Genomic DNA, 8591 nt, shown 5'->3' on the forward strand with positions numbered 1-8591 from the left:
CCCTGGGGGAAGGGGACCAGTGTAGACACAGTCTGACCCTCTGGGCTGAAGTGACTGAGGGCAGAAGGTGAGGAGGAGGAGAAGGGTCAGGTGCAGGGAGGGCAGGTAGTCATTCAGGCAAAGGGAAGAGTGTGTTTTGCATGGGCCATAGAGGAAAATGAGCTGGGTGTGTTACCACTAAGGAACGTATCCAAGTCACACAGCACCAAATTACGTTAGTGGCGGTGAATCCATGTGGGTCTGCAGCAGCCTCAATTCTTACCTGCTCAAAAGAAAGAATTCCACTGAGGCAAGTTTTAGAGCAGGAGTGAAAGTTCATCAATAAGTTTTAGGGCAGGAATGGAAGGAAGCAAAGCACACTTGGAAGAGGTTCCAGTGGGCACTGGAGAGAGTCAAGTGCATAATTTGATCTCTGGCTTGGGTTCTGTATGTTGGCATGCTGCTAGGAGGTTGCTTTCCTTCTCCACTGATTCTCCCTTGGGGTGAGCTGTCTGCATGCCCAGTGGCCTGCCAGCACGTGGGAGGGCTGCACGCGCAGTGTGTTTACTGAAGTGACGCGCACGCTCACTCAAGGCACTTTTCTTTCACCAGTTGAGTGTTTAAACTCTGCTATTTTTGCCTCTTACTGCACATGCTTGAGACCACTTGCCCAACTCCTGAGATCTTATTGGGAAGCTGCTGATCACAAGTTTCAGGTGTTTCCGTCTATTGGGAGACCTTGCCCTCACACTGGCTGCAACCAATTATTATTGTATAGAGACAGTTCTAACAACTTCCCCACCGTCACCTGATGGTTCTTGACATTCCTGGTGGGGCAGGGGACGCCTCTCCTGCCCTGCTCATGTCTGCCTGACCGCCCCCTGTAACAAGCATGTCTCAGAAACTAAAAAAAACAGAGTGCAGTGCAGTGCAGGGAGGGAGGATGCAGACTGAGCTAGAAGGAGAGAGAAACCCAAGGAGGGAGAAGCAGATCATGCTGCCACCTGGGTATGCTTTTGCCCTAAGGGCTCAGAATGGGACGCCATCAGAGGGGTTTAGCAGAGGACAGCCTGATCATTGGGACAAGTGTGGGAAGAATGAAGTCAAATTTAAAACTTCAATCATCATAACATGAAAAGACAAATCACAGGTTGGGAGAAGGTGTTTCCCATTTGTATCAACAGCAAAGGGAAAGGATCTAAACATATGTAAAGAACATCTACAAATCAATAAGAAAGAGACAAAAACAACCCAAGAGGAGACTTTGAACAGACTTTTCACAGAAGAAACACCAATAGCCCACAAACATGTAAAAAGATGTTCTGCTCAGAAATAATTCAAAGATGGAAATTTAGTGTGCATGAGCTTGGGAAGTTCTGGAGGAGCCAATGAAGCACATGTTCCATTAGAAAGCAATTGTGGCAATTTAAAAATAAAGTACATATTTTTGGATGTATACATATTGTCTTTCAAATGGCTACTAAATCATTTGACATACATATGTTTTTTGACCTAATATAATAAACAGAACTCCTGGGTGTTTGGTTGAGGGATGGGTAGAAAAAATCCTGAAATCTTAATAGTGCCTGAACTGATTATGTTTGGGGCCTGTGGGTTGGAACAGATGAATAAATCTGGAATATATCTGTGAGGTTTCCCCTGAACCAGGAGTGCAGAGAAGGCAGAACCCAAGAAATCAGGGGCTGCATTCTGCAGGGGATGGGGATGGTGGAAGAACAGACACGGTCTTTTTCTTTGGGGTCTGTAAGAATTCCTCCATATGAAACTGTTAAGTTCATGCTGGTCCCTGTTTCAGGAGGGTACAGAAGCAATATGGTTGGAGATCTGATGGAGTGCAGAGGAAATGGTCCAGACTCTGAGTAGGGGGTTGTATTGTGTCCCCCAGAAGAGATATATCTAACTCCTAACCCTTGGAACCTGTGAAGAGAACCTTCTCTAGAATTAGAGGTCGTCACCGACATAATTAGGTTGAGAATCTCTATGTGTGATCACTCTGGATTTAGGGTGGGTCCCAGCCCCATGACTGGTATTCCTCTACAAGAAAGGCAGCAGGGGATTTAAAACAGAGGCTTAGCAGGGAGGCCATGATGTGAAGACGGAGGCAGAGATTGGAGTGATGCTGCCACAAAACAAGGACACTGGGAGACAAGACGATCCTGCTCCAAAGCCTTCAGAGGGAGCGGGAGCGTGGTCGAGCCCACACCTTGATTCCACTTGACTTCTGGCCTCCAGAACTGCTGGGGAACAAATTTCCATTGTTTTAAGCCACCAGCCTGTGTTGATTTATTATGGTAGTCCGAGGGAGCTCTAATACATCCAGTTTGGCCACTGCAGGGTGTGAAAGGAAATTAAATCTTAGAACGCAAACTCATTAAGCCAAAGGAAAAGGTAAGCTTGCAACTAGGTCACGCAAACCTTCCCTGACTCCACTTTTGATTCCTAAATAAGATGACTAGAGGATGAAAAGCTACATGCCTCCCCCACACTTTGCCCACAAGGAAATTCCTAGCGAGCTCCAAGATCCTAACCCTAAGGTGTTCCTGTTAGAATTTCACCATGGTGATGTAAATTGATAGCTTATCATGACAGGTGCAGTCACACACCCCTGCCCACCAAACACAGCTGTATATCTGATTGCTCCCCTGCCCCACTGTGTCTGTTTCCTCATGTAAAACTGCAGACTCACTGAGCCACACAAAGGAAGGAATGACTATTTTCCCCTACCCCTGCTTACATAAAAGTTGTATATTTCTTAATGTCCCGCCCTTTCCCCTTTAAATTTGGAGCATTCAACATTATCTTCAGAGAAAGGCATAGACCTGTCTCCCGGGAGCACATCTTTAACTTTCACAAATAAACCTCCTAAAATGATTGAGATTTGTCTCGTTATTTTCCTCTGTTAACAAGAGAAATGAGCAACAGGTCTAGATGACACCCAGATCCACCGCCTCCTGGGAGGGCGGCCTGGGAGCTGCTGGGGGCAAGCCCACTGACCAGCTGACTCCAGCCATCTCTCTGCACCATTAGCAGCTCTGCACCTTGGCGTAGAGGCCTCCTGATGTGGGCTTGCTTATTTTCTCCAAGGTTAACACTGTGTTTGGGGGAAGTAACAGACACACACACAGTCTTGTTAGGCACAAGCAGGCAAGGAGAGGTGGTAGGGGAGCCCTGCGCTGGGTTCTGGCCCCAGCTCCACCCTTCTGTGCTGCGTGGCTGTAGGTCTGCCATTTCCCTCTCTGGGAAATCTGGAGCCCTCTTGCTGGGGGCCTCACTGACCAATGAGTTGGACCCTGCACAGCCATCTGCAGAGAGCTGTGGTAGGTGTCTGGTGGCCTTAGACTGCTCAAAGGGGAGTCCCACTGGGAAGACATGTCTACCCTGGGTGACAATGAGGAGGGGCACTTTCCTGGATATATTAGTCTGCCAGGGCTGCCGGCACACAGTATCACATGCTGAGCAGCTTAAGCAACCAAAACGTATTGCCTCACAGTTCTGGAGGCTAGATGTCTAAAACCAAGGTGTCCGCAGGGTTGGTTCCTTATGAGCAACTTGAGGAAGAATCTTCCGCTCTGCTCTCCCAGCTGCTGGTAGCCTCAAATGTTCCTTGGTTTTTAAATGACTGAGTTTTCTTGTCTTCACATCCGGCTCCCTGTGTGTCCATGCCCAAATTTCCCGTTTTTACCAGGACGCCAGCCATATTAGATTAGGGCCCCTCTAATGACCTCATTTTAACATGATTTCCTTTGTAAAAAGCCAATCTCCAAATAAAGGCACATTCTAAGGTATTTGGGGCACAGAATTCAATCCATCAAACTGGAACAACCACCAAAAAAAAATCTCTATCCAGCTCTTTCTCACATCTAAGCGAGGATAGGGCACAGATTCTTCCAGAAGTCAGTCAATCATTTGTGGCTTGGGGAGCTGGAGAGGGGAATAAAGTGACATTGGAGGTGACATTTGTTGGGTTGTCTTGGCAAGGAGGCCAGCCCTTGGCCATGCTGCCTGGGTTTGAATCTCCAGCTTTGTTCTTTGCTAGCTCTGTGGCCTTACGCAATTTTTTTAAAAACCCAACAAGCCTCAGTTCCTTCTTCTGTAAAATGAGAATAAAATAATAGTACCTCTCCCCTCACAGTCATAGGGTGACTGTGAGAATTAAATGGAAGGATACAGGTGGAGCACCCAGGACAATACCAGCACACAGCGAGCCTTCAGCAGAGGGTAACTGGAATAAATGTCTCCATGTCTCCAGTAAATGTCTCCATGTCTCCAGTCTCTGGCAAACTCAGGAGTGTTTAATTCACGTGTGGCAAGTAAGAAAGAGAATGAGGGAATAAAATATAAACCAATAAGTTGGCAGAATTTGCACAGGCTTAGAAATGATCACTAATTGTACTTGTCCATGGAAACAGACAAAGGTAGCTGACCAGTGGAAAGGACTGCTGATGTCATGGCCTTTTCCCACCAGTGAATCCTCTGTGGGAGAAGGTAAGTTCATGGTTGCTCCCATTGTCGACTGGTAAATGTTTTATACTATTTACGAGGCAGAGAAATTATGTATAATTATTCCATAATGCAAACACATTATGAATACTTAAAGCACCATTTTCTTCCTCCTCCTAAGGAATCTGGTTGAACTCTGTGTTAAAGGTGTTTTGTGTAATTGAAATTTAGAACAGGTGTAGAAAGGAATAAAGAGCCTTTCTCACTGAGGTTAAGGAAACTGCAATAACCCTTCTTGTGAAAATAGGAAAGCTGTTCTAGGAAGTCCTGGGAAGGGCTCTGTCATGGAGGTATCCTGCACGGCAGAGCACCAAACACAGCTGTGCGGAGAGATCAAGGGCTTCAGGGAAGCGGTCCCCCATAGCCAGTTGCTCTCTAACATCCCCCTTTTACATTTCTGTGCCCCACTTGCCATTTATGGAATTATCTTTACTTTGTTCACCTGTCCATGGCCTGCCTCCCCCACTACAGCTAGTGCTCGACTTACGACCACGATTGTTCTGACAGACCGGTCGTAACACGATTTGGTCATAAGTTGAGTAGGCTATATGTGCAGTACTGTGAAATGATGTTATAAAAATCTTTAAGTCATATTTTATCATAATTTTCTTTCATTATTGTTATATATCATAATTTTCTTTGTTCCTTTTATGCCATTTGTATCATCTCTACACCATTTTGTTTCTTATTTTTACATTTGTCAGGTTTAAGTAAAACACTGCATTACCAGTACAACTGGTTTAATATTTGCAAAACATATAAAATTACAAAATAGAGGTGCATACAAAAATACAAAATACAGGTGTAAAAAATGCCATAGGAAACATTTTCCCAATTGCAAAACACATCAAAATATATAAACATGTACGAAACATTTTATTGGCCGCTGGTGCTTGGCTGCGGATCGTTGATGTCGTCATCTGAGGCAGCAGTTGGGGTTACCGGAGTTGTTTTTTTCATAAACATGGTGAGCTTTGTCTGAACTGTATGTTTCTTTTTTTCTTCATAAATTTCACGATACGGACGAAACACATCGTGTGCCATCCGTTCAATCCTTGCAAATCGTTCGATGTTTGGGTCCATTGCTTCGAAATGTATAAGAAGTTTATTGGGAGGGGTTTGATGAAAAATATCCAAGACACAAAACACAAATTGCTGTACCGAGTCTGGGATAACAGTTGAAATGGTGAACACGGAGATGGCAGTGCTGCTGGAAGCTGGTCCACACTGTCGTATGCCCAGCTGGGCAACGTTTGTGCTGCCAGATGCGGAGCAGTCGTGGCTAGTGATTGTGGTCGTAAAGTCAAACGGTCGTAAGTTGCACAGGTCGTAAGTCGATCAATACCTGTAGAAGGGAAGAATTGGTGGCCCCATTTGCCAGTGTGTCTCTGTAGCCATGGCACCAAAATGAGGGTCCAGCACACAGCAGGCACTCAGTAAATATCTGTCAAAGAAGCAAGCAAATAAAGGGATAGCAAGTATTAGTCTGTTCTCATGCTGCTAATAACATACCTAAGACTGGCTAATTTATAAAGGATAGATATCTAATGGATGCACAGTTCCACATGTTTGGGAAGTCCTCACAATCATGGTGGAAGGTGAATGAGGAGCAAAGTCACGTCTTACACGGCATCAGGCAAGAGAGCTTGTGCAGAGGGACTCCCCTTTGTGAAACCATCAGATCTCGTGAGACTTATTCACTTTCACAAGAATGGCCTGGAAAATACCCATCCCCATGATTGAACTACCTCTCACAGGGTTCCTCCCACAACACATGGGAATGATGGGACCTACAATTCAAGATGAGATTTGGGTGGGGACACAGCTAAACCATGTTACTCCCTGAAGGGAAGGAGTAAGTGGAAAAGGAATCATTTCATTAAGTGGGCACTTGCTATATGGGTGCAGTTGCATAACCTCATTTAATCATCACGAGCCCTCTTGGGGTTCAGTATTTTACCCACAATGCACAGATGAGGACACTGAGGCCCAGAAATGTGAAATGATTCATTTGCCCGAGATCACATAGGTACAAAGTGTGGAGACGAGGTTCTCACCCAGGCCTCAGCCCCTTTCACTCTCTGGATTGTCTTTTGCATCAAACATCAGGCACTCTGACCAAAGGAGCAATTTGAATGGGCAGCCAGATCACCATAAATCACCCAACTGGACCATCTCACTGCAATAAGAAGGGAGCAGCCAGGCACAAAAGCTGTTTGCAAAAAGGAAAAGAGAACCCCAGTGGCTGGGGGAGGCCATTCATTCAGGGGGCTCAATTGCCTGACAGCTGAATAGAAACTTGAACGGCAGCCTCTCAAACCTGAACTTCGGCTTGGCCCAATTCCATATCAAGTGACAACAGTTTGCCATCTGTCCTGGGTCTGGTCCTCTGAGGACCTCAAAGGGCATATCCAATCTCCCTTCACTTGGCCTTGACATACATACCCTATCTGTTCTTACTTAAGAAACAATATCGGCATTTATTCTCCGGCTCCTCTCACAGATGGCTGGACAGTCGCCTGTTGCCTTATCTGCCACTCTGCTTGAGAGAGTTAGGGGCAGGAGTGGGCACTTTACAGTGAGGATGGAGCTGACGAAAGCACACATAGGCAGAGTATTTCAATTGGGGTGGATTGGGTGTAACCCACCCCCTTTGCTCTAAGTGTTGCTCAAGTGTTGGAAAGGATAGCACTTGGGAGTCAACCGCACTGTGTTTCAAAACCTCGCTCCCTCATCACTAGCTGTGACCTTGAGCCAGTCATTGTACTTTCTCTGCTCAGCTGTCTTATCTACAAAAATAACTCCTTCCCTGTGGAGTTCTTGTGAAGATTTAATTTAATGAGGGTAATGTATGTAAATCACTTTGGATCTGACATTGGGAACGAGCTTCTTAAACAGCAGGTATTATTATTATTAAATTACATAGATTCTCAGCAAATGTCTCTTAAACCCAAGAAGTCTCCAGGAACATGGCTGAAATTGTTGTGGTTGAACTAACCTCTTCCCAAAACTCAGAGAGAAAATTAGCACAACATAGAGCTATGAAAATCATTGGAAGTCATTTATCTGTCCATTTTACAGATGGGGACAACATGGCCCAAAGAAAAGGAGACAGGTAGGCCAAGGCCACCCAGCAAGTCAGTGACAGAGCAAAGAGGTGAAGCCCAGACCCCTGAGCTACCCCTCATAATCCCCCTCTCTCTGTTCATTTGTATCCATTACTACTGTTGCATAGCAAATATCTCCAAAATGTAATGGATTAAAACGACAACAGTCATAGTTTGCTAGGGCTGACACAACAAAAAAACCACAAACTGGGTGGCTTAAACAACAGGCATTTATCTTCTCATGGTTCTGGAGGCTGAAAGTCCACAATCAAGGTGCCAGCAGGTTGGTATTCCCCGAGGCCTCTCTCCTTGGCTGCAGACAGCTGCCTTCTTGCTGTGTCCTTGGTGGCTTCTTCCCTGTTCATGCACATTCCTGATGTCTCTTCCTCTTCTTGTAAGGAAACCAACACTGTTGAATTAGGGTCCACACTGCTGACCTCATTTGACCTTAATTACCTCCTTAAAGGCCCTATTTCCAAATACAGCTATATTCTAAGGCACTGGTGTTAGAACCTCAACATGCAAATTTGGGCAGTGGGCTGGTTGTGGAGGGAGACACAGTTCAGTCTATAGCATGACATCTCACTGTTTCTGTCAGTCAGGAATTCCAGAAGGCTCAGCTGGGCAGTTCAGGCTCAGCATCTCTTTCATGCCATTGCTATTTCGGATGGGGGAATGGAGATGGAATGGTGGGGGCTGGGAGCACCCGGAGACTGGCCCAGCATTCCTCTCTTCACATAGTCTCAAGGCTTCTCAAGATGGTCTCTCCATGTGGTTTAGTGTGGGCTTCCTTATGGCATGGTGGCCCTCAGGCAGTCAGTCTGCTTATACAGCAGTACAGGGTGTGACCCTGGGGGTCCAGTGAGCAAGATGGCAGGTGTACAGAGCCATGCTGCAGCACCACCTCCACCCCTCTATTGGTTACAATCACACTGTGCTCAGCTGAATAGTGCCCTAAAATGCATGTCCACCCAGAACCTCAGA

Source organism: Cebus imitator, unplaced genomic scaffold, assembly GCF_001604975.1.
Source record: "Cebus imitator isolate Cc_AM_T3 unplaced genomic scaffold, Cebus_imitator-1.0 Scaffold52, whole genome shotgun sequence".
Taxonomy (NCBI): Eukaryota; Metazoa; Chordata; class Mammalia; order Primates; family Cebidae; genus Cebus; species Cebus imitator.